The sequence below is a fragment of the Canis lupus genome, chromosome 32, assembly GCF_048164855.1.
Source record: "Canis lupus baileyi chromosome 32, mCanLup2.hap1, whole genome shotgun sequence".
NCBI classification, from domain to species: domain Eukaryota; kingdom Metazoa; phylum Chordata; class Mammalia; order Carnivora; family Canidae; genus Canis; species Canis lupus.
Window position 1 is genome coordinate 42833847 of NC_132869.1, and position 26770 is coordinate 42860616.

Consider the following 26770-nt stretch of genomic DNA (forward strand, 5'->3'; position numbering starts at 1 on the left):
GAGGGGGCGCGCGGGGAGCACAGGCCCAACGACGCCTGCGGTGGCGGGGCCGCCCGGGCCGGGGTAAGTATAGGGCGCGGCGGGGGGCGGGGCGCAAGGCCGCGCCGCTGATTGGGCCGCCCGACGCCGGGGGCGGGCCGAGGTGGGGGGCGGGGCGCAGGGCCGCGCCGCTGATTGGGCCGCCCGACGCCGGGGCGGGCCGCGGCGCAAGGCCGTGCCACTGACTGGGCCGTCCGACGCCGGGTCGGGCCGCGGCGGGGGGCGGGGCGCAAGGCCGCGCCGCTGATTGGGCAGCCCGACGCCGGGGGCGGGGCGGGGCGCAAGGCCGCGCCGCTGATTGGGCAGCCCGACGCCGGGGGCGGGGCGCGGCGCAAGGCCGTGCCGCTGATTGGGCCTCCCGACGCCGGGGGCGGGCCGCGGTGGGGCTGGCGGGGGCTGCCGGGAGCGGAGACCCCGGCTGCGGCCGTGGCACTGCTGCGCGCGGTCCTCCCGCCCTGTCTTCCCGTCAGCAGCGGTGTGGCCGGGACGTCCCTGCCCCGCCCAGGTGTCCATCCGCCTTCGTCGGTGAGAAGGGCTGCAGGTTTGGGTGGGAAACCCGCCGTCCCAAGAACCGCGTTCGCCCCGAGGAGGCGCGTGCGGGACGCCCTTCCCGGTCTCCCAGGTACGCGCTTTGCCCGCTCGGCGGACCGAGCCACTTGTTCCTGATGCTCAGTTTCGTGACTTGAGTTCTGTGACCTTGACCAAGTTACTTGACCTTGGAAAACCCGTTTGCTCCCTGTGTAAAATGGGCGGTAACGAGATGACGCCCGACGGTCGTGAAGGAAAACGGCCTACGGCGCTTCCCACTGAGGGGTCGCCGGGCCGCAGCCGGAGCGCGTTTCCGTCAGGCCTTCCGCACGGGAGCGGGGCCTTCCGGGCCGCCTCAGAGCCTCTGTTTGGATTGCGAGTAGGAATCCTGGTCCAGGCTGAAAGACCGAGGCGGCCACAAATCGGACAGATTTCCCGGGCCGGAATTTTCATTGTTTTTTTTTTTTTTTAATTTTTATTTATTTATGATAGTCACACAGAGAGAGAGAGAGGCAGAGACACAGGCAGAGACAGAAGCAGGCTCCATGCACCGGGAGCCCGACGTGGGATTCGATCCCGGGTCTCCAGGATCGCGCCCTGGGCCAAAGGCAGGCGCCAAACCGCTGCGCCACCCGGGGATCCCTTCATTGTTCTTTTGGTCAGAGACCATTGAAAGGTTTTTCAGAGCGCAGTGAAGTTCAAACGGGATCTTTTCAGTTGTTAGAAAGAGCAAATGCCGAGCAAAGCCTTAAATGTAGGCCTAAATGTAGGCCGTGCCTTAGACTGGATTTCGCCAAAACAAACAAAAGACAAAAAAACAAAAAAGAAAATTTTTTTTACTGGGACATTTTATTTATTTGAGAATTTAAAAAAAAATTGGAATTCAATTTGCCAACATATAGCATAACACCCAGTGCTCATCCTGCCTAGTGCCCCCCTGAGTGTATTTATTTAAGGTTTTATTTATTTATTCATGAGAGACACAGAGAGAGAGAGGCAGAGACACAGGCAGAGGGAGAAGCAGGCTACATGCAGGGAGCCTGATGTGGGACTCGATCCTGGGACCCCAGGGTCATGCCCTGGGCCCAAGGCAGGTGCTCAACCGTTGAGCCACCCAGGGATCACTGGGACTTTTTTTTTTTTTTTTTTTTTTAAGATTTTATTTATTTATCCATGAGAGACACAGAGAGAGAGAGAGAGGCAGAGACACAGGCAGAGGGAGAAGCAGGCTCCACGCAGGGAGCCCGATGTGGAACTCGATCCTGGGTCTCCAGGATCACACCCCAGGCTGAGGGTGGCGCCAAAACGCTAAACCACCGGGGCTGCCCTCACTGGGACATTTTAATTTTAACCTCACTTCCGGGTTTTGAGGCAGTCTGTGAAAAAAAAGACAAATGTCCCCAGCTACACTTTGTACCTATTGTTCTCCAGGAAGTACAAGGTAAACTTTGACTAGCTTCTGATGTGATTCCAGTTACAAAAGGTGGGATACAAGGTATTACGGAAGTTCCTGGGATCTGAGTCTCCACGCGTGGAGGTTTTAGGGCAAAGGAAATCTATGATACCTGCAGAGGCAGTGGGGCGAAGAGCATAAGTGTCTGAGCCTCGGAAGCCTTGGGTTGTCTCCTCTCTGCACCTACACAGGCGGCTCTCCCTCCTTGGGCCTCCTTTGTTCCTCTGTAGGAAAAGGTTTGGGCTAGCTCCCAGGATCTGAATTTGAGATCCTAGGGCGGCTAGGTGGGTCCTTAGTGTTGTGGTAATCTCAAAATCTTGTACAAAGTGTGTGTATGTACATTTCAGGAGAAGAGGTCTATGGTTTTCCCTTTCATCAGAATCTCAAAAGGAAAAAAAAAAAAGAATCTCAAAAGGATCATGTGGCACCCCCTGTAGAAGTGTCAAAGCAACTCTTCATCTCTTAAAATCCACAGTTTTATGATCTCAGCAGTCAGGAATGTGAGGAAGCAGATTATAATAAAGACTATACTCGAGAGGCAAGATCGATGCACTGTCATTACCTATGATTAATCCATTTTATTCAGGGAAAAATAAGTATCTAAAATAAGCAGACTGTTCATCAAAAAAGGGGATTATAAGGATCCAGAGATCAGCTTTCTTGACCTATAAAAGGCATAGCACATAACAAATTGGTTTTTATTTACATTTTGAGGTATAATTGATAGTAAAGTGCACAACTCTTATGTGTACAGCTCAATGAATTTTTAGATGTATAGACACCTGTGAAACCTGCCCAGCACCCCAAAAAATCCCCTTCCTGTTCCCTAGATATCATCTCTGCTAAATGTAGTCACTCTTTTGACCTTCTCATCATAGGTAAGTTTTGCCTGTCCTTAAACTTTATAATGCATCATACAGCATTAAAAATTACTAATCATATGCCCTTCTGCCCTGCTGGAAGGCAGTATGGTACAATGGAAAGAGCACGCACTATCTTGGAATCAAACATACAGAGTTTGAATCAGTCTCCATAGCCCACTCACTATGAAACCTTGAACAAATGGCTTCATCTTTTTTTTTTTTTCTTGACACTAAAAACTTGAATAATAAAAAAATGGTAAGTTTTGTGTGTAGAGACTATTAAATAATCTATGTATCTGACCTATAGAAGGGGCTCAAAATTTTTTATTTTTCTTTCTTTCTCCCTAGAAAATTCCTACTCAACCTTCCAGACTCAACACAAATATTTCCTAAAGGAGGCCTTTTCTAACTCCCTGCCTACCAACACTTTTGATCTCCTAGGTCTCTCTGTTTTATCACTGTTCCACCATTGTGCATATTTGTGCTCTGCTACAGCATTTAGCACAATCTACTGTGACTCTGTTGACACCTACTACAAGGACGCGGGAGCCTCGAGGTCAGGAAATGTGTGATTGTGCCTGTATTTCACTAGTGCTCCGACTAGTAAGAGGAGCTCAATAAATTTTTGTGGAATTTATTCTGCTGAACTGACATTCTTTTAGAAGTATGTACCATAGGAGAGTTAGTTTGGAAACTATCTAAAGGAGACAGTGTATCGATTTCTTTTGAGTTGGGTAAAATGTGTGTTATAGATGAACAGCGGCTTAAAGAATGAAGCAGTGCTTAACATATATGGTGTGGGCACTTGTGTTATAGGCCAATTCCCATGGGAATGAGTGAGATTTGGCCCAATAAACAGCTGAAGTGGAAAAGCCAACAAACTCAATGAGTTTGTAGCTTTTCCAAAGTTGGGAAACACAAGACAAAGGAACAGACTATAGGGCAGTGAATGAAGGGACAGCTGACTGGATGATCACACAATTAGAGGGATTTTGTTGGTTGTTTAATCTTTTATTAGCCTTTTGAGGAAAGGAGATGTGAAAATCCCAGGGTTATAATGGAGTCCTCAACGGTGACAGAAAATAGGCCGGTGAGTGGGACTGTTATAATACCTAGAAAATATTTTCATTTGTAAGGAGTATCCACAAGTGTGTAAGTGGTCATAAAATCTTAATAACGTATAAGGAGTAATTCCAAGAAATTCAATGTAACTGTTTCTTACCGAATGAGAGTTCCTTAAATTAAACATGAATCTGTCCCAATGATCAAATGTAATGACAGCTCTATCCTCAAATAGAAGCCATTCTCTATATCCGGCAATTCACATTTATGGCCTCAGGCCAGTTACACCCATTGCTGGCCCTAAAAGCGGACCAAGTGGACAGATATGAGTCAGTTGCCTTTCCTGACTTGCTCCCTAAATCCATAGGGTTAAGTGCATATCCTGGTTGACCTGGTGTAATTGTTAATCATGTCACCTTTCACTCTCAAAACTATTCCAGAATAAGGTGATAAATTATGTCACTTTATCTTTGGGCTTCACAATCCAACTGTCTACTCCTTTCCACTTCCCCCTCCCCCCCAGATCCCAGTCTTTATAAGCCTCAGAACCTTTCCCACACTCTTCCCCAGGTTTTCAGCAATAGGTCCTTGAAGTCTTAGTCAAACACAATAGCAGTAAAAATAAAGAGTACAAAGAAGGGAGGGATAAAACTTAGCTAAAGAAGGAAGTGAGACAAGGAGCAAAAGGAGGAGTAAGACTGTAGACTAAGGAGTTTTTGTGACTTATAATGAAATTGATTTTCTTTCAGCATTACTAACTCAGCTCTGAAGACCATTTTATCAGAGGAACTCCAGAACTGATGTGAGCAGAGTGGCTTCTTTGAAAGACAATACTTCCTGAATGTATAAGTTTTGGGTGTTTTAGGGTGAAAACTCAAGATTGCTTTATAGTCACACCATGCTTTCAAGCCTTACATGTTCTCAGATCCAACTAACAGAGAAAACACAGTTGCTATGATTGCAACTCCATCACAAGATGGTGTTCTGGGACTTGCGAGTGATTTGGGCTTCAAATTTTTTGATTCAAGATCAAACTAAGGTCTGTGGGCTTTTGAGGTTGGGTTCTGTCAAAAAAAAAAAAAAAAGGTTTGTACTGTGATGTGGTGCAGAAACAAAGGAATTACAAATATAATGAATGCTTGTTTATTTTAGGCCAGTCAGTATATACAAATAAGCAAAAAGAAAAAAGATCACAGATCCCACTTATAAATAACTGCTATTAGCATTGATGTTTAATTTTCCAGAGTTTTTTCCATATGTGTTACATATATTTTTGAAGACAAGATATGCCTTATACAAAAATAAGATACAAAGGAAGCTACTACTATCTACGAAACAGCTTAAGAAAACAGAGGAACATAGCCTAGAATGTCTTATAAGTTCTGGGGACAAGCTAAAATTCCTCACCAGATATCCACATTCCATCTCAGGAATTTCTCAGTGTCATTTCTGTGTATCAAACTTTTGCCTGATAGGCTTTTCCTTGTCTTCTCGTTTTCTTGTAGCATGTCTTCCTCCCCCCGCCTCCCCCCCCCCAATGCTGGTTCATCTAGAGCCATCTCACCTCTAGGAACGTGTAACCTATTTTGGAATCGAGTGTAATAAATTAGACCTTTGAGTCTCCCCCAAAATATGGCTCCTATATTTTACTCATAGTTCCCAAAGTAAAAGGATCTCATGCTCTGACTAAACAACCCTCTTCCCCCAGCACTCAATAGGAGAGTGGAATTGGAACACAGAAGGGCAAGACAGGCATGATTGTATCTGTTATTTATTCTAGTACAGAGGCCAGATCTTAGACTCCTGCTTCCTGTGTCTTCTAAAGAATTCTGCATGTGTACACTGGGAAAAAAAAAAAAAAAAACCCTGTATTCTGAAGTTGTTGATTACAATTTTCTATGTATATTAAAAATTGTGTATCAATTTTCTTTTTTTTTTTTAAGATTTTATTTATTTATTCATGAGAAACACAGAAAGAGAGAGAGAGAGAGGCACAGACACAGGCAGAGGGAGAAGCGGGTTCCATGCAAGGAGCCCAAGGTGGGACTCGATCCCGGGTCTCCAGGATCACACCCTGGGCTGAAGGTGGCGCTAAACTTCTGAGCCACCTGGGCTGCCCATGTATATCAATTTTTTATGTATAAATAGGTAACATTTTTTCATTTCAGAGTATGGATCTTTTATATCTGTACTGATACTTGGCTTGTTTTATCAGTGACTGTGAGATGTTTCATAATCTCTTCTGGTTCTCTATAAATTCTTTTAATCATTTAAAAAGCATCTCTAGGTATGCTACTGTGCCTTGGTAAAGAATGAGTATCTCGCTAGGATGATATTTTGTGAGGATAGGTCTCTATGTTTCTTTATTCCTTAAACCAGCAATCATTATATAGTGCTATGTCCCCAGTCAACAGAGTACATGGGTCTGAGAACCAGAGAATAGAAGTAGGAGAAGCCCCACTCACCATCAATGTCAGAAAGCTGTTGGAAGAATTTGGTTTTTTGTCTCTGTAACTTTAGGTCCTATGGCTGTATACCTGCCTTCCAGAAAGAGGATACTTCTACCAGGGAACAAAAAGTTCCACTGAACTTAATACCATGACTACCACTTTGCCACTTTGGGTTCTTTGTACCAGTAGAAAGGGGTTACCACCTTGTGAAGGAAATTGACTTGGATAATCATAAGGAGACAGGTCTGCTGCTGCACAGTGGGGACCGGCAAAAAGTGTTTGGGACTTGCAGGGCACTTGGGTGGCTCAGTTGTTTAAATGTATGACTCTTGATTTAGCCTTGGGTCATGATCTCAGGGTCTTGAGATTGAACCCTGCATCAGGCTCTGATCTCAGTGGGGAGTCTGTTTGAGATTCTCTCCCTCTTCCCCTCCCCACACTTGTGTACTCTCTCTCTTAGATAAAAATAAGTAAATCTTTTTTTTGTTTTTATTTTTTTAAAGATTATTTATTTATTTATTTATTTATTCATAGAGACAGGGAGAGAGAGGCAGAGACACAGGCAGAGGGAGAAGCGGGCTCCAATGGAGCCCGACGTGGGACTCGATCCTGGGGCTCCAGGATCACTCCCCAGACTGTAGGCTGTGCTAAACCGCTGTGCCACTGGGGCTACCCTATTTTTTTTTTTAAAGAAAAGAAATGTTTGGTACTTGAGTGATCCACTGAGGAGTCTCTTGAAACTCTCATGGCAGTTGTTTTTTTTTTTTTTAAAGATTTTATTTTATTCATGAGAGACACAGAGAGAGAAAGGCAGAGACATAGGCAGAGGGAGAAGCAGGCTCCCTGCAGGGATCCCAGTGTGGGACTTGACCCCAGGACCCTGGGATCATGACCTGAGCCAAAGGCAGACGCTCAACCACTGAGTCACCCAGGCGCCCCTCTCAAGTAATTTTAACTATAAATGGAACTATATCTGATAAGGGCATGGTAGTCAGGAGCTCAGGCTCCTCACAGATGAGGATTGAGTCATCCTACCAGATAAGGCACCTAGACCAGCAGAAGGACAACCTGGATGAGGAGACTCTAGATTGGAAGGTGGAGGAGAGAGATGCTGAATATCATCAACGGCCTTGGGTCCAGCTACAGCAGCAGAGGCTATAGCTCCTCTCCCACACCCTCCTTCCTTACATTTTTGCCAGAAGTGTAATTGACCAGAATCCTGGAGAAGCCGTGATAGGATAGAATGAACCCAATGTATAAAGCACATGGATCTGAACACTGCAAGAGGTAGACCGTGGCAGACATTGCTGAGTCTGAGATCCCTTTTCCCACTTTGGTTGTTATGTCCACCACCCTAGTTGCCACAGCTGGGAATAATGGGCCATGCCTGCAACTTTCTCTGGAGGATTTCTCTTGTATGTTTGAAGCCTCTGGGGCTAGAGATTCCTGGAAGTTCTACCAACCTCCCATTTCATGAACTGTGACCAATAATTGATTGGGGCAAATGTACAGAAGTTCTACTCCCTTGCTTCAAGGCAAGACAGGTCTGCAGTGTACTTTATACTCCCCAGTTTCTTGTAGGATGAAGCTGAAACTAGATTTCACCTGGAACCCCATTCTTGCATAGTTCCTTGCCTATCCTACTTTCCTCCCTCCACTCCCTGTCTCTTCTGATTGCACTCCAATAAGTCACATGCAAACAAGTAACCATTTCAGGTTGTTTCTAGGAAATCTTACTTAAAATCTCTGCCAAATAAACTACAGGCACCCAATTCTTTCTCCCAAGTAAGAAAGCAGCCATTCATCCAATAGATATTTAATAGCTGGGAAGACCACATGACCCTAAGTTATTGTAGGAGGCAATTCCTAGACTTCAACTGTTATAAAAAAAAAACACATTAAAATTGAATCATGGCATATCTTGGCATACATAATTATGTCTTTTTTTTTTTAAGATTTTATTTATTCATGAGGGACACAGAGAGAGAGAGAGAGAGAGATAGAGGCAGAGACACAGGCAGAGGGAGAAGCAGGCTCCATGCAGGCAGCCCAACGTGGGACTTGCTCCTGGGTCTCCAGGATCACGCCCTGAACTGAAGGCGGTGCCAAACCGCTGAGCCACCGGGGCTGCTCCATAACTATGTACCCTTTAAAGCATTTTAATAAACTTTGACTCACTTTCTATATGGAAAATTGTGTGTGTGTGTGTGTGTGTGTGTGTAGAAACCTCATTAACAATGAAATATGAAAGACTTCAAGATGTGAAATTAGTTTCAAGGTCGTAAATTACAGTAACAAGAAATTCAATTTACCACAGGGAGAGCTTTGTAGCTGCTAGAGTGGTCTCAGGTTAGGTTGAATTTCCTGTCATCTTAGATTTTCAGACACAAGCTAGATGATCACCTGATGAAAACAATGAAGTGCTCTTCAATGAAGTGCATGAGAAGCACTGGATTAGTAGCTAGTTGGTGCAGGTGATCTATTGTTATGATCTGTATTCAGGAACTGAAATACAGCATTTTGAACCCTCTTTTGGTTAGAGAAAAATTCAACTGAGAAATTATTTCCAGTCATTTACTTTTTCTTTTAAAATTTTGCTTTCCGGGCAGCCCTGGTGGCGCAGCGTTTTAGCGCCGCCTGCAGCCCAGGGCATGATCCTGGAGTCCCGGGATCGAGTCCCACGTCAGGCTCTCTGCATGGAGCCTGCTTCTCCCTCTGCCTGTGTCTCTGCCTCTCTCTCTCTCTGCATCTCTATGAATAAATAAATAAAATCTTTAAAAAAAATAAAATAAAATTTTGCTTTCTGGTACTTAGTACTAAATCCGTCATTTGTTTTGTACACATTTTTCTTCAACCAGATCTCCTCTTTATGGTAGTAGCTATTGATCAAAAACAAAACCAACACACTAGCCTATGTGATCCTTCATTGAATTGTGTTGGGCAGTGACGATGACTGGAGGTGTGGACTGAAAACCATCTGCTGGCTTCCTATACCTGTAGATGGCTGAAAACCAGATTAATATTTCAATTGCTGAATTTAGGCACCTATTAACACACAGTTTTTCTCTTATGTGAAAATTAAGGCATTGTTTGGGAAGTAGGATGCCTAGAATTGAAATGGGATATATATGGGTAATTGCTGTCTGATGGTACCATTCAATATGCCTGCTCACCATGCCTCAGACCATACCACCATCCATAGTCCTTAAATATCTTATACACCATCATGTTATCCCATGTAATCTCGCTTCTGACAAAGAAAACTCTCTTTGATGAAAGAGTTACAGCAATGAACTGGTATCTATGAGATTCACTGGTTATATTTATTTATTCCATCACTCAGAAACAAGTGATCTTATAGAGAGGTATGATTTCTATTGAAAACTCAGTAATAATGCTAGCAGATTTTCCAAGGTTAAGGTTGCTTGCTCTAAGTCCGCAACCAAGATATAGTCTTATTTTTTTCCCATTGCAAAAGTATAAGTTCCAAGATGGAAGTGGGAAGTGTACTTTTCACACATAATACAAACTAGAAAATGTTTTGTTTTCCATCCCCATGATCCTCGATGGGCTGGTTTAGAGATCTTGGTATGCATGAGAGAAATGCTTCTGCCAGGAGACACACTGGTTCTCCTGAATTGGAAGTTAAGACTGCCACCTGGATGCCTTAAGTTCTCCATGTCACTAGGAAGACAAGCCAAAAAAGGTGCTGGCTGGGCTGATTGATCCTCACAATCAGGAGAGAGTGTCACTGATAAACAGTAGAGGCTTAAAGGACTGTGGCTGGGACTTACAGATCTTGGGGTCATTCTTAGTACTGCCATGTCCAGTGGAAAAGTTAATGGAAGACTCCAACAATCTTAGGTGGGCAAAACTATCAAGGATTCAGATCGCTTGGGAATGAAGGTTTGAGTTATTCAAACAGGTAATGATACTGGACTAGCTGGAGTTGTTGCTCTGTACAAGAGGACATGAAATGGGTGCTAGAGGATGGAGGCTAGAAATATCAATTAAAGCTTTGTAACTATTTGCAAAAATAAAGGTTATAGAATCTGCCTAATTTTCTCACTTGTTCTGCTATGCATATATTTTAAACTAGTTTTCTTTTCTTTTCCATCCCTTTCTTCCAGGGCATGCTGGTGGGTGGTTAGCTTTGCAGTTTCACTCATGGGTTACAGAATTCTGAGACAGGATCATGATAGGACCACAAGAGGACTGAGTACCACACAGAGATTCAAGCTGGATTCAGCTACCAATGGGAGGTTATCATCCTTTTAAGAAGGGAGTGAGCACATTTTAATTTTTTCTTCTGTTAGTATTAAATATGGGAAGAAGACTTCATGTTACTATTGGACAGCAAAGAAGTGAACTCTAGTGAATATCGTCATCCTTTTCAACTAGCATCTGTTTTCTTCTTGATGATTGGAGAATTCCCCACCTTAAAGTCTGCCTCTCACTCTAGAAGCTAAAACTGGCAAATACTGTCTTACGTTCCTTACAGTTGGAGTGTAAGTACAGGATCTAGGACCTACCACTAACCAGATACAATTGCCCAATACTCTATATCAAGAGTGAGCCACAGAAGGACTGCAGGGAACTACTAGACAACAGCAACATTACAGAATGATCCAGGTCCTTGGGCAGCAGTGGTACCTTCAATGACAAATTCCAGGGTGTGAATTTTGGATATGTTCCTGGCTGGGTAGCACTGAGCCTGAAACATGTTCTCCTACCCTCCCGGCAGTTCTGGAAACAGCTTCTCTATCATGGTTTTTGGTTTGCAAAGTTTGATTTTTATAAAATTTCATACTTAAGAGCAAAATAGCCAAGAATTGTTAAGGAACCATATGCCCTTAGGAGGAGGGAGGAAGGAGAAAGAGAGCAAGCTTGGGGAAGAAGGGTAAAGCAAATGGAGCAAAGTGTAAACAATTGGTAAATTTAAATGAAGGTAATATGGAAGTTCGTTAACTTTTTTTTTTTTTTTTTTTTTAGGGCTCGAATGCAGGGCTTGAATTTACAACCCTGAGATTAAGACCTGAGCTGAGATCAAGAGTCAGACACTTAACTGACTAAGCCACTCAGGTGCCCAGTTCCTTAACTATTTTTGAACACACACATACACACACACACGCACATATTTTTTTCTGATTCATCTGAGAGTAAGTTGTAAACATTCCTCTGTATCCCTAAATACTTCAGTGTGTATTTTCTAAGACATGGATATTTGATTATATAAAAACACCATACAATTATTTTTTATTTTATTTATTTTTTAAAAGATATTATTTATTCATGAGAGACACAGAGAGAGGCAGAGACACAGGCAGAGGAAGAAGCAGGCTCCCTGCAGGGAGCCTGATGTGGGACTCGATCCCAGACCCTGGGATCATGTCCTGAGCTGAAAGCAGACACTCAACTGGTGAGCCACCCAGGCGTCCCCATACAATTATTTAAACCAGAAAATGTAACACTGATATAATATCATTCCATATATATATTCAAATATTCAAATTCAAACAAATTTATTTTCTTTTTAAATGAATCCATGTTAGGTTCTGTGAACTCTGATTAACTCAAAGTCTGAGATACCACTTCCTCTTATGTATCCTTGTGATACAGGGTACTCTACCTACCAGAGTATTTATAACATTCTATTCCTGGTTATGTGTCTGCCTCTCCAACCTGAATTAAGCCATGTAAAAGTGTAGCTATGTCTCTTTTTCACTGGTATTTCTTCACTGACTAGCAGAGTTTCTAACCTATAGTAGATGCTCATAAATATTTGTTGAACAACTAGATTTCTACACTTTTTATATTATTATTTTTTAATTGTTTTTTGGATTTCTACACTTAAGTGGCAACTCTAAATTTGGTCTGAGTTGATTTGTCATATTTGCTACTTTAGTTGAAAGTTTTATCTTTCAAGTTTCAATGCACAAAGTAGAAATCATTCTAGGTAATTTTTACAGGAAGAAACTTAGTGTCAGAAATTGATGCATGTAAGGTCTAAGAGAGCGAGATCTAGGCTAGACCACTAGAAATTATTCCCAGAAAAATACAGAACTGGACTATCAGCCACGTTTCAAGGTTATCATTTGAATTATTTAAGACATACCTCCATAGCTTTGGTCCAGGGATCTGGAAACTGTAATCAAGAAGCTGCTGCCACTGCCACCATGGATGACTTCACTGCTTCTTGGTACTCAGAACTCTGGAAAATGGCTGCGGGGATCCAGGTGCAGAAAAAAATCACATTTTCACAAGTTTTCTTGATAGTATAGAGGCTAAAGGAGTGGCTTTAAACTTTATCTCACTTCTATGCATTATATTTTATGAGTTTATCCCATCATCAGAAACTAGTTCACATTCAGAAACCTAGTTGCAAAGGAGGCTGGAAAAGGTAGTTCTCAGCTACCCAGGCTTTGCAATGCAGGAAGATTCTGCATGGAGGCTGAGTCGATCCCCGGGATGCACCACAATGGCTTCCCCATTCATGAAGTTGCTGTAGCTAGACACCAGTGTACAAACCTCAACTCCTTTCTGATGCCAAGATGCTCTTCTTGGATGGAGGTAGTAGCACCTCTTCTCCATGAGATAAAATTTAGAAAATTACATTTAGTATTCCCAGGGAACAGAACGAGGTACCCCTTGGTTGACTGCTCCAGAGTCACTGATCCTCTGAGCAGTTTTCTGCGCAAGAAGATGGCAGCGACGTGACCAACTTAGACCTTCCTCTCTCTGGAGAAAGGTAGTAACATACTAACTCATTTTCCAGGCACCCCTGGAACTTTCAGGATTAGTGCAGTGGAAGGAGAATGGAGTAATCAAAGCCCAGAGAGATGAGATCTGTGTGACATTGTGGAAAGAGCATGGACTTTATAGTCAAGTGGCCCTGGCTACATTCGTCTCTTACTGTGACACCTGGAGCAAGTTCCTTAGTTTCCCTATATCTTGATTTCCTCATATTTACAATACCTATCTCCTAGGGTTGTTAAGAGGATTAAATTAGAGAACACAGTCAAGTGCAGATACATAAAAGTACACAAAGGAATGTTGGTTAGTTTCCTACAGTTACTGTGATAAATTATGATAATCTTAGGGGCTTAAAACATTTTTTAACTTCCTTACAGTTTTGGAAGTCAGAAGTCTCAATTCAGTTTGGGCTGAAAAGAAGGTGTTGGCAGGGCCTCACTCCCCTCAGAAACTCCAGGGATAGCTGGCCTCTCCCACCTTCTAAATTGTTTGGAGAGAGCTGGAGACATGGAGGACATACAGCCATTAATGGACATGTTGCCTGAGAAGGAGTGAGAGAGCACAATACCCTGATTGTTCCCTCCTTTTACCCTCCACTATTCCCTTCTACGGGCCAAAGCTACCTGGAAGCCGCTTGCTAAGGGATGCCAGAAAATGTAGTTCCCCTAGAGTCAGAGCAGAGCAGGGGAAGATCAGGGAATGGACCAAGAGCAAATAGGCAAATAAGTGTCACAGTCCACACCGCTTGCTATTCAAAATATTTACCCCCTTTATCACAGTATCATGCTTCTTCCTAACAGGATGCAGCTTTGCTTCACACACATGAAGATGCCCTCGTCATCTCCTGGACGTGGGTGAGATGAGCCATCACTGCCATTTTAAAGTCCAAGATTTCTAGGGAATTCAGTCTTCCCAATAAACCATTTCTTATAGTCTGGTTACATATGAACTAATGGACAAAGTTAAATACCATTGACCTTCTTTGTGCGAAATAGTCTAAGAAGAGGGAGGGAAAAAGAAAAAAAACTGGTTAATATTAATATATACATAACAAAAATATGCATAGCTGTTATTCCTATAACTGGCCTAAGGGCAGAGTTGATATTTATCACGTCATTCTCTCACTACTCATTCCATGCTTCTGTCGTCCTTAGTCAGTGCTCTGTTTGTGGTTTTTCACCTGGGTAATGACCAAAACTTCATTCCTGAAGAATCTGAGTCCTACTGGTCTTGCCTTTTTGGTTTTTGCCTTTTTTGGGTTTTTCCTTTAAACTTTCCTGTTTGAGATGGAAAAACAGAGTTGCCCCAGTGTTTCCCCTGGATACCAGATAGGGTCCTCTCTGCCCTCATTGTTAATTGGACTTAGCACTCCATCCAGTATTACAGCCTCTCTATTGGCTATGATTCAGTGGCATGAAGGCCCCAAAATAGGTGATAGTTTCTATTTCTCATTTACTCATTTACTCATTTCTATTTCTCATTTACTCTCATTTGGGCTGTTATTGTGTACTCTTGAAAGCGCACCTCCCTTGGGACTGTAGCTGACTGAGGTAGATATCTCTCTCCATATCCAACCAGTCCATCTGACAGCTTTCCCTTTTGTCTCTTCTGGTGGGCTTTCTCTGACACTCTGCCAAAGGGGAGGATAGCCCAGAAACATGAAAGAATGTTCTGTGAATTGGAGCTGATGGGTATATACTTTTGCTTTCCCATCTCCGTGAAGGACAATTCTGAAGCTTGTTCCACACTGTTTTTCAGAGGGTTCTTGGTGAGACTCAGTGCTCATCTACTCATTGTCACACATTTATTGGCTTTTTTCCCCTTTTCTGGCTCACTTTCCTCTCTTTTTCATTTGTGCTTACTGGGATCATTGCCCAAACTATCTGCACCCCAAGACCTGTCTTAGGACAAGAACCTAAACTAAGACAGGAACTAAGACTTTTAAACTAGAAGAGTCTAAGATTGGTGGAGAAGGAAAAGTAAATTTTGTCAGTGGGTCATTCATTAGGTTTCTGAACCCTGGGTATTTTGCCTATAGGAGAAATAGCACCATCTGTTGGTCACTGGCTCAAAGCATGTATTCCATTCTGTAGGACAGCACTTTGTCTCACAGTGGTGTTATCCTACAGGTAGTGCTGTAGTTATGATTTCAGCAGGTCGTTCCAACAATCTACCATGTAAGTTGTTCTCAGATGATGGGGTATTTGATAAGATTAGTGAAATCTAAGAATGTGAGCCTATTTCTCTTGCTGTCAAATGAGATCTTTGGTGAGCAGCAGCAGCTTGTTTAGGATATCATGACAATGAATCATGGAATCAAGGACATTCCATTAAGTCCACAAATGGTGTTGCTGGCAGAACCATTTTGGATAGGGAAAGAGAAAAAAGTGCCTATTTTAGTGAGGACAAATCTCTGCTCTTCTATAATGGAAGAGGTCCAACATAATCAACATGTCCCTGCTGCCCCCAAAGAATCGTAACAGGGGCTCAACATTGGCCTCTGCTGTGGGCAAGCTGAGCTTTCTGCCTTGGAGAGGGAAGTCACATTCTTGAGCCCATGGATACCCTTATTCCTGTTGCATGGCTGCAAGTACACAGGGCCACTCAACAAGGATGGAGGTGGCTTAACAAAGGAGCTGATCAACATCCATAAAATGGGTCATCCACCTGGTTATATTGAAAGCCTTCTCTGCAGTGAATGCCTTTTGATGAGTGTTCACATGAGCAGCAAAAATCCTCTTACTGGGATCCCTGGGTGGCGCAGCGGTTTGGCGCCTGCCTTTGGCCCAGGGCACGATCCTGGAGACCCGGGATCGAATCCCACGTCGGGCTCCCGGTGCATGGAGCCTGCTTCTCCCTCTGCCTATGTCTCTGCCTCTCTCTCTCTCTCTGTGTGTGACTATCATAAATAAATAAAAATTTAAAAAAATCCTCTTACTATTGGCCAGTTTTGGGAGGTCCATCCATATACCTCTTCCATAGATTTCCTTGTTAGCAATATTCCAGTATTATTCTTTCCAAGTCTCTGAGTAGCAGGCATAATAATGAGCTACTACTCATGAGTCAGAAGTTGTTTGTACTTTGGGCCATGACTTCTTCAGGCAAAATGGACATCCAAATGTGCTGCCCAAAGTTCTCCCCACCGAGAGAGTGGACTCCTTCAGAGTGACTCCTGAATACAATGGTGACAGTACAGCAGTCCACTTCCACCTGATGCTAACATACTGTGCAGACCCATTTTAAAACTAGGTACACGTTTTTTCCCCCTCTGATAGCCTCTTCATGAGGCTCGAGAGCTGAGCTAGCTATCCATGCAACTTCCTCCTGACCTGCTCGAGTGTAATAATCTTTTCTATACCATTTTTAATTGATGATGCTTTGTTGCTATGTATGTCCAATCTTATGGCAGTTCAAGAATGACAGCTGAGATCACATCAATCTTGATGTTATCAAGACCCAGTCTCTACCAGAGTCCAGTGTTCTTCCAGCAGAGGAGAAGATGGTGTTGTGTCAAAACCCTGGGATTCTGGGCTTTGGGTCTCTTTTTTTGGTGTTTGCCGAAGGGCTCATACAGTATCCTTACTTGCCACAGACACTTTGGATCTTCTGAATTATTAGGGTTGAGTAGCAATGTAGCAGCTGGACCTGCTGCAGAGATTTTCATTCCCTACGAACACAGGTTTCTCAGTAAATGAGTCAGGGAAATATACCCAAATGTGGTATATGTTGCCTCCAAAATCCAAAGAGGCCCACCAAGACATCCTCTATTAGGATGTGCAAGGTACAGAAACTTGTCTTTCATTTTGAGGCCAGGATTCTTGACCTAATCTTGACATTTGAGCTTCATATTTCTTGGTTATGGGGAGCTGTCCTGTGCATTTCAAGATATTTAGCAGCATCTTTGACTTCTGCCCACTAGATGTAGGTAGCCACTAACTCCTTTACTCCTACTTGTGACAACCAAAAATCTCTCTAGGTATTTCCTGTTAAATGTCCCTGAGGGGAAAAAATTGCCTCTGGTTGAAAACCACTGCTACAGAGAGTTATTGCAACAATCCTTTCACTGAATTTTTGTGACTCTGGCATTCACGTGTCTTACTAAGAATGGTTGCTGCTTCCTATTCACCAATCAGCATGGTGTTATCAATGTAGTAGATCAGAGTGATGTTCTGTGGGATGTCTAGGTGGTCAAGATCACTGTGGGCTATACTGTGACAACAGTTTGAGAGTTGACAGGACGCTGGAGTAAGATTGTAAAAGTATATTGCTGACAAGTGAAACTTTGCTGTTTCTCATTATCTGTGCTAATTGATATGAGGGGAAAATGATTTGTCAAATAATAGCTGCATACTAGATGGCACGACAATGTTGATTTCTTCTAGCAAAGACCATATCTGGATCAGAAGCTGCAAGTGAAATCACCATTTAGTTTTGTAATTATCAAACATAGGAGTTGGAGGTGTGATGAGAATCATCATTCCTGCATCTATCAAATCTTTCATGGTGGCACTAATTCCTGCAGTTTAGGGATGTGGTATTACTTTTGGCTTACTATTTTGTTAGAGAAGGGCAGTTCCAGGGGTTTCCACTTAGCTCTACCTACCACAGTAGTCCTCTCATTATGAGTCAGGGAGCCAGTGCAGAAAAGCTGCCAGTTGCCAAGTACGCCTAGTCCAAATAGGCATTTAGGACCTAGAAATTGCCTCAGCATGTGTCTACATAAGCCATTGAGCCTTCTGGGTGAGGGACTGGGATATAAATTTAACTTATTATTTGATCACCCAAAGCTCTAAATCTATTCAGCTTAATCTATCTAATGCTTGTGAAGTTGACAACTTACTCTACAGTCTTTTTGATTGTCATTACTAACATGTGGCAGAGTACAGCAGGTCCCTGAGGATGTGCATAAATTCAGAGCAGTATCTAATAATCCTTCAAAAAGTTTGGCTATGTCCCCTTCCTTAGTGCACACTCGCCTTGTTAACAGTTACAGGTTCCTTTGGGAAAGGCTCAGGGAAATATTTATAGTATATAGTTGTGACAATATTGCAGTGTCCTTCCTCAAGGGGACCCAGTTTCTCCTTCAGTCACTGGGTCCTGGGCATGTGGCATAACTAAACCTGGGAACTAAATGAGACGCCAGGACTTCCTTTTGTGACAATTCAAGTCAGGTTTCTGTGCACTAGACCTATAGTTTTCCCAGTTGTATATATCAAGTAATACTTCGGTAGACTGCCTACCTATTTCATTCCTAGAGACCTTGTCATCAGGTAAGTACCCCCACAGATTTCTGAGGGTCAAAGCATTCTGATTGCCACTTTACCCCTGCTGTCCATTATGGTAATTGTGACCCCTTGTCTCCGATGGCCGTGTCTCATGTGGTCTCTGCCATTCTGCCAACATTACCATGGGAGTCAGAAAACCCATTTCAATCTTCCTTGATCTAGAGAGGACAGTCATTGCAGAGTTTTCAAGGAAGTCTATGTTTCTCCCACTTATGTTTTCTCAGTGCCTTAGTGCCCATCAGTCCCTTCCAGGAAGCCTGGTCAGGAAAAGGGTGAGCAGGATAATATATCCACTTCAACATTCCCATCACCTTGATGCTTTCACATTTTTTTTTTTTTTTTTTACCCTGTGGCTTGACTCTTTTGAATAAGACCTTTTAAATTCATTTCTCCACATCATGTGACTGAAGTTCTAGCATCTCAGCTTCATTGAAGTCAACCAACCAAGTAAACTATTAAAGATGCTTCTAGGTTCTCGACTTAGTACATCGAATTCAGAATTTCAGGTAAGGACGTCTATATTTCAATTTAGCCTGGCTCATCAATATATTCTATCTTTGCTGATGTAACATCCTTAGAATTTACTCCTGTATAGTTTTCTAGGTTACTGTTGATATAAATACACAAGGTATTGCAATTCTTTGATTGTGTGTTTTTTTTTTTTTTTTGTTCCTAGAATAGATCTTACAATTCTGTCCTGGGTTCCTGGATTTGATTATAGAAGTGGGTTTGGAGGCAATGAGGGGTGGTGGATAGAATTCAGAGAGAATAGACATCTCTTTCTTTGCAAAGGCAACTGCTACATTCAGGATCTTTAAACAAGGGAAGGTCAGTTTCCTAAGATAGGAGAGGGATCTGCTGTGGGACACCACTATTTTATACTTCCATTTCATGTAATTTCTTTACATAAAATATTAATAATATATTAATATTAATTAATATTATATTAAATATAGTCCATGTGAAGTGCTTTAGCATGATACCTGCTACATAGTAAGGGTTCAATAAAAGCTAACTATCTCTAGCAGATTAGCATAGCATAATGATTCAAAGAGGGGCTTTAGAGTCAAACAGACATGGGTTCAAATCCTAGCTCTACTTGGGGCACTGGGTGGCTCAGTTTTTTAAGGGACCAACTCTTGATGCTGGCTCAGGTCACGATCTCAGGGTTGTGATATTGAGACCTGTGTTGAGCCCAGTGATGGGTCCTGCATTGAGCCCTACATAAGGCTCCCCATTCAGAATGGAGTCTGCTTGAGATCCTCACCCTCCTCACCTACCCCCAGTCACGCATGCGCGCTCTCTCACTCTCTCAAATAAATTAATAAATCTTCAAATCTTAGGTCTACCCACTTCTAGCTATCTGCCTCAGGAAAAGTTAATCTAGGGCCTTTGTTGATTTGTAATATAGTAGAAATTACCTAATTCTCAGGGCTGTTTTCAGATTAAACGAGATTCTCTCTCTCTCTAGTTTGCATATAGAAAAAGCTTAGGCAAAGATAGCTAATACTATTCCAGTAATAAGGAACAACATGAACAAAGGCCCAGGGTAGGGAGAGAAAGAGAGAAGGAGAAGTGAATTTCAGGGTCTCAGTGTATTTTATTTTGTCTGGAGCATAGAGTAGTTGAGGAAATGGACTGGAAATGAGGCTGAAGAGGTTATCGAGCCTGATTCAAGCCTTCTGGGCCATGTCAAGGAGCCTGGAGAGATAGTAGAGCTAGTCACAGAGCATATATGACAAGTAGTACTTCAGGACAGACTAGGTTATGGTGCAGTAACAAATGTTCCAAACATCTAAGTGGCTTACTAAAACAAATGCTATGTGTCCATCGGGGAATCATGCAATTACATAATCTGGTTCTGTTTCATGTCATCTTTACTCTGGAACCCAGGTTGGTGGAATAACTTTTCTCTGAAATAAATTGCTGGCAAATGGAAAAGAGACATGGTAAACTCACAAGCTGGCTCTTAAAATTTCTGCTTGGAATTGACCCTTCTGCTTATATATATATATATATATATATATATATATATATATATATATATTTTTTTTTTTTTTTAAAGAGAGACAGAGACAGAGGGAGAAGCAGGCTCCCTGCGGGAAGCTTGATGAGGGACTCGATCCCAGGACCCCAGGATCACAACCTAAGCCAAAGGCTCAACCACTAAGCCACCCAGGCACTCCTTTCTGTTCAATGTTATTGGCCAAAGCAAGTCAGTGGGGCTGAGAAAGGGGCATTTCAGGAAGGGCACCAGACTATTTGGCAGATCAATAACTGAAACAGACTTTGTGGCAAAAGTTAACGAGTGGTAACCCACTTAAAAATGGGCAAAGGATTTGAATAGACATTTCTCCAGAGACATACACAAATGGCCAATAAACCCATGAATAGCTATTGAATGTCGTTAGTCATTAGGAAAATAAAAATCACAACCACTTTTTATACCCACGAAGATGGCTGTCATCCAAAAGACAGACAATACAGGGCTGGGAAAGATGTGGAGAGATTGGAACCCTCATTGACTGCTGGTAGGAATGTAAAATGGTGCAGCTGGTTTTGTAAGTAATCTGGTAATTTCTTAAAAAGTTAAACACAGAGTTACCGTATGACCCAGTTCTACTCCTAGGTATGTACCCAAGAGAAATGAAAACATGTCTACCTAAAAACTCACATACAAATGCTCATAGCAACATTATTCATAATAATGCAAAAGTGGAGATAACCTAAATGTCCTTTAACTGATGAATGGATAAATCCAACGTGATATGTCCCTACAATGGAGTATCATTTAGCCACAAAAAAGATTGGAGTATTGATATATGCTACAGTGTGACTGTACCTTGAAAATATTATGCTGAAAGAGGTTAAATCACAAAATACTGCATATTACATGATTCCCTTTACACGAAAAGTCCAGAATAGGGAATTGAGGGAAAAACGGGCAAGTCACTACTAATGAGTATGAGGTTTCCTTTGGGGGTGATGAAAACAGTCAGAAATTAATTGTAGCAATGGTTGCACAATACTGTGAATGTATTAAAAACCACCACTTTAAGTAGGTGAGTGGTGTGGTGTGTAAATCATCTCCCACGAGGCTGTCTTACACGTCACAAGTAAGATAATGGGTTGGGTTTCGAGAGGGTCAAGTGGAGGTATCCGGGTGCTCAACCCTTTGGATCTGGGGCTCAGGAGCAGAGATCAGGCCTGGAGAGAGAAACTGGGACGTCTGAGGCCGAGAGATGCTAACTGAGAGTAGGTAAAACGCAAGCACCCGGAGGGGGAGTGTCCGGTGGGAAGAGAGCGCTTGCCCCTACCCTGAGGGTGCCCACGTCGAAGCGAGGTTTCCAGGAAGGGGAGCAGGGGCTAGCGGGGACGGCAGAGACGGAGCGCGCACAAACGGCAGGGGAGGGAGGTCCCAGAACCTGGCGACCACGAACCCAGGAGCTCCGTCGGGTCACGCTGAGCGCTCCCAGCGGCTGCAGCTGGGGGGCCCGACCGGCCTTGGCACCCGCCGCGGCTCCGCAGGGCGCGGGGGCAGATCGGGGCCGGGCACCGGGCGCTCCGCTCGGGACTCGCGGCCGAGGGCGTGGCGGCGGGGCGGGCGGGGGCCGCGAGCGAGGGCGCGGGGGGCCGAGGGCGAGCCGCGGTTCCCCAACGAGTGGCGGCGGCCGCGCACGGACTGGGGCGCGCGGAGTTCCCGGCTGGGTTCAGAGCCGTGACTGTCTCCGAAGGAGAGGAAGCCGCGTCCCCGGGGTTTGTGCTCGCGGCCCCGAACCCGCACGGCGGGGAGCTGGCGCGGGAGAGGGCGCGAACCCCAGGCGGCGGCCGGCAGCAGCGGAGCCGGCGCAGCGCGGCGAGGAGGAGGCTGAGCCGAGCGGCAGCAGCGGCGGCGCCGCGGAGCAGCAGCAGCAGGAGGAGCAGCGGCCGCGGAGCAGCAGCAGCAGGAGGAGCAGCGGCCGCGGAGCAGCCCCCGGCGGAGTAGCAGCAGGAGCAGCAGCCGCCCCCGCCCCCGCCCCCGCCCCCGCCCCCGCCGCGCCCGCGCCGGCGCACTGACGGCCGCGCCCGGGGCTCCGAGCCTCGCGGCCCGCTGGCGTCACGTGGTGCGCGGCCCGCCGCCCCGCCCCCGCCCCGCCCCCGCCGCCGCCCCGCCCCGCCCCGCCCCTTTCCCGGCGGGACGCTCGGAGCCGCCCCGAACTGCGCCGGGCGGCCGGGGGTGAGTGTCCGCGCGGGCCCGCGGCGCGCAGGGCGGGGAGGGCGGGGAGGGCGGGGAGGGCGCGGCGGGGGCGCGGGCCGGCTGGGTGTGTCGCGGGATCCCAGGGGCAAGATGGCGGCGGCGCTCCCCTTCCCCGGCGTCCCTCACCTGGCGGGCGGGCGGGGCGGGGGAGGGGATGGCGGCCGCTCGGGCGGGCCCGGGGCTCCCTCCGGAGGCCGGGGCGGCGGCGGGCGGGCTCCCGCGGGCCGGAGGGCGCGGACCGTGCGGGGGGCGGGCCCCGAGGACGCCGCCGCCGGCCGCCCCGCGCAGGTGCCCGCCGCCGCCGCCGCCGCGAGACGCGTCCCGGAGGCCTGGTCCCCGCGGGCCCGTGCGCGCCCTCCGGCCCGGGGCGGCCCCGCTCCTCACCCGCGGAGCCGCGCTTTGTGCCGCACGTCGCGGCCCCGGGTCCCCGCGGCTCCGGCCCCTCGTGGTGCAGCCGCGGGCGGGGGCGTGACGCTCGCCTCAGGGGGCGGCGGCCGAGGGCGCCGGGGCCCTCCCTGGGCTTCAGCGCGAGACGCGCGCGTCGGAAGGTCCGCGTACGCCCCCCCGGAAGCGATGACAGGCTGCGGCGACCGCCTGGGTTTTCCCTCAAGGTCTGTGGACCCGAGGGAGGTCGCGTCAGGGGCAGCGTCCGGCCGCTCGGCCCCGCGTAACCGCCGGCCCCGCCCGCGGCGCCCCCCCCCCCCCCCCCCCCCCCCGTGCCCCGGTAGGTGCGAGCGCTTTAGGGTTTGCCGCCCTTCCCGGCTTCATCTTGTCTCCCTTCCCCTCCCTCTTCGTCTGTTTTGCTTCTCAAATCCCACACGTGAGTGCAACCAGGTGGCGTTTGTGTGACTCTGACTGACTTTGCTTCCATCCGCGGCGTCAGTGATGGAAAGGTTTCATTTTTTAGGAATTAATATTTTAAGTAATTAAAGAGTCAATCAAAAAAATTACATTGATTTATTCATGAGAGACACAGAAAGAGAGAGGGAGAGACGCAGGCGGAGGGAGAAGCAGGCTCCATGCAGGGGCCTGATGTGGGGCTCGATCCCGCGACCCCGGGTCACGGCCTGGGCTGAAGGCGGCGCTAACCGCTGAGCCACCCGGGCTGCCCTAAAGAGTCAAAAAAATTTTTTTTTTCTTAAAGATTTTATTCATTTATTCATGAGAGACACAGGCAGAGGGAGAAGGAGAAGCAGGCTCCATGCAGGGAGCCCGACGGGGGACTCGATCCTGGGTCTCCAGGATCACGCCCTGGGCCGAAGGCAGGCGCCAAACCGCTGCGCCACCCAGGGATCCCCAAGAGTCCATTTCTAATATTATTTGGAAAGTTTCTTTGTGGGAGGAAGTGTGATAATGATGCCTTTGAAGGCAGATTGACCCAACTTTGAATCCCAGCCTCAACTGCTTGACCTTTGGAGACTAACTTTTCTGAGCCTTGGTTTACTCTTCTGTAAAATGGAGATAATATTCACCTCATGGATTTGTTAAAATTTTTTTTTTTTAATTTATTTATTTATGATAGGCACACAGTGAGAGAGAGAGAGGCAGAGACACAGGCAGAGGGAGAAGCAGGCTCCATGCACCGGAAGCCCGATGTGGGATTTGATCCCGGGTCTCCAGGATCGCGCCCTGGGCCAAAGGCAGGCACCAAACCGCTGCGCCACCCAGGGATCCCTCATGGATTTGTTGATAGCAAGTAAATGAGGTGTCTGTAAAGCATTAGAGCTGCTCGTCCCCCATAGTAAGCGCTCAGCAAATGCTTACCTCTTCTCCCCACTCCCTTGTGCTGCAGTTTATACTTTTTAAATTTTTTTTTTTTATGATTTTATTTATTTATTCATGAGAGACACACAGAGAAAGAGGCAGAGACCCAGGCAGAGGGAGAAGCAGGCTCCATGCAGGGAGCCCGAGGTGAGACTCAATCTTGGGACCCCAGGATCAAGCCCTGGGCCAAAGGCAGATAGATGCTCAACTGCTGAGCCACACTGGCTGCCCTGCAGTTTTAACCTCTGTGGTTAACCATCTTAGGTTGGTCCACCTGGTGGGTTATGCATGGAAACATATTCAATGTTACCATACAAATGCACGTGTAAATAATTTTGGTGACTACAGTTTAAATGATAATGTTTTTATTTTTAAAGACTTTATGTGTTTATTCGTGAGAGACACAGAGAGAGAGAGGCAGGCAGAGGGAGAAGCAGGCTCCATGCAGGGAGCCCAACATGGGACTCGATCCTGGAAACTCTGAGGTTCATGCCCTGGGGGAAGGCAGACGCTCAACCACTGAGCCACCCAGGGGTCCTGGGAATTAGGAATTAATATTTTAAGTAATTAAAGAGTCAATTAAAAAATTACATTGTTTTAAACATAGAATAGAATTACAGTATTCTAAACATAGAATTACAGTGTTTTAAACATAGACTTCAAAGATGTCCTTAAGGCTTCATAGATACTTAAGAATCACTAAAAGGTTAATTTGATATTAATGTTGATATCACTTCATTTAATCACTTCACAAGAATGTTTTAAAGATAAGATGAAGGGGCTTGAGATTCTGCCCTTTCTTTCATCTTTATAACTAACCACAACTCATCCTAATTTTAAAGGAGAAACAAAATTATTTGGGAGTCACAAGTGAACATTCTTTAAACATTTAGAAAGTGGTGGTGGTGGGGATCCCTGGGTGGCTCAGCGGTTTCCTGCCTGCCTTTGGCCCAGGGCGCGATCCTGAAGTCCCGGGATGGAGTCCCGCATCGGGCCCCCGGCATGGAGCCTGCTTCTCCCTCTGCCTGTGTCTCTGCCTCTCTCTCTCTCTCTCTCTCTATGTCTATCATAAATAAATAAAAATAAATCTTAAAAAAAAAAAAGTGGTGGGGGTATATAGTGGGAAGTTAAACGGAATTCTTTAATGGTGCAATCTGATATCTATTGTGAAATTGGCATTTCTAAAATTGTAGAAGTGAGAACTGCAAATGGCTTGAATAACAGATCAAGTAATTAATAAAAATCCATTTCCAGTTTTATGCGTGGATGGCTTTGGTAGTAGATCTCATCAAATAGAAACAGCAAAAGACCTGCAGTTCACTGGTGGAGCCACCTTCAAAAATTCTTAGGAGGAAGTGATATATAGAAAGACTTTATTCTGGACACGAAATACTAACAATTTCACGAAGTTTTGCTAAAATAATGACTACTTTTTAATAATTTCTTGAAGTAGCAAGTGATATAGGAAAGATGTTAGGGTTCGAAGCTGATGGCCAAAAAAGATTCTTGAGACGTCTTTGGTGCAAAAAGGCGGTTTTATTAAAGCACAGGGACAGGACCTGTGGGCAAAAAGAGCTGCACCGGGGTCATGAGGAGTGGCCCATTATATATACTTCCAAGTTGGGAGGGGGTTAAGGAAAGCGTAAGACTCTAAGGAATTTTGGAAGCAAGGTTTCCAGGACCTTGAGGGGCCAAATATTGTTGGTGAAAGGTCATTTATTGCTGTCTAGTAAACCTTAGTTGCGAGACCCTTCAGATGTATATCAGTGGGTCAAATGTTGGGGGGATGATTGCCAACATGTATCTCGGAATAGAAATGAAGTTTTCAAAGAAATTTTTATATGTTAAAGTAGACTTAGAGATCCTGGGGGTCAGGCTAAGATTGCCTTTTGCCCTTAACTAAGTATTAATGTAGAGGCAGCTGAGTCCCTAGAGAAATGTCACTCTGCCAGTTTCCAGGACTTGTTAATGGGGTGTAGGTAGGAAGGAAATTTAATTTTTCTTTTGCCTTTGCTTCCCACATCAGTAAGTTCATTATACATTTTGAAAGCATGTGGATTAGGATAGTAGAATTAATTGCTATTACCAGTCTATTTCAGTAATTACGTACGCATGCACAATCTTGTCTCATAAAAGCTAACCCCCCTTCATTGGTTTGAAGCAAATCTCAGACATATTTCATTTGTAAAGATTTCAGTTCGTGTTAGGCCTATATAATACAGTATTGCAAAAGAAAGGTAATTCGGTATTTTCAGAGAGGCATGCCAGGTTCACAGGAGAAGGGTAAATGCCTCTGGTTGATTTATTCATGGGAGTGATCAGAATGGAAAACTTCA

The 26770-nt window shown here is 45.2% G+C and overlaps 1 protein-coding gene and 1 long non-coding RNA gene across 13 annotated transcripts in view; both read left to right on the top strand.

The window, feature by feature from the left end:
• The first annotated feature begins 411 nt into the window (after window positions 1-411).
• LOC140623356 (uncharacterized) lies at window positions 412-11647 on the top strand. 3 transcript variants are annotated; one of them, XR_012022990.1, is made up of 3 exons: window positions 412-661; window positions 3232-3439; window positions 4695-5873. It is a non-coding gene; the product is annotated as an uncharacterized lncRNA (long non-coding RNA). The 3 variants fall into 3 exon arrangements; XR_012022991.1 differs by lacking the exon at window positions 4695-5873 and adding an exon at window positions 10526-11647 and having other exon boundaries at window positions 420-661; XR_012022989.1 differs by lacking the exon at window positions 4695-5873 and having other exon boundaries at window positions 420-661; window positions 3232-3520.
• Window positions 11648-21668: 10021 nt separating this feature from the next.
• The window catches only part of SCAPER (S-phase cyclin A associated protein in the ER), a 431009-nt gene continuing 425907 nt past the window's right edge, over window positions 21669-26770 (top strand). For 5 of the 10 annotated variants that reach the window (XM_072809829.1, XM_072809834.1, XM_072809832.1 and 2 more), the window contains exon 1: window positions 22565-22649. The gene's annotated coding sequence lies outside the window, so the exon portion shown is untranslated. Of the gene's footprint in view, window positions 21689-22564; window positions 22650-23218; window positions 23282-23468; window positions 23491-26770 lie in introns of those variants that run through there. The other 5 variants (XM_072809838.1, XM_072809837.1, XM_072809831.1 and 2 more) reach the window with 4 other exon arrangements.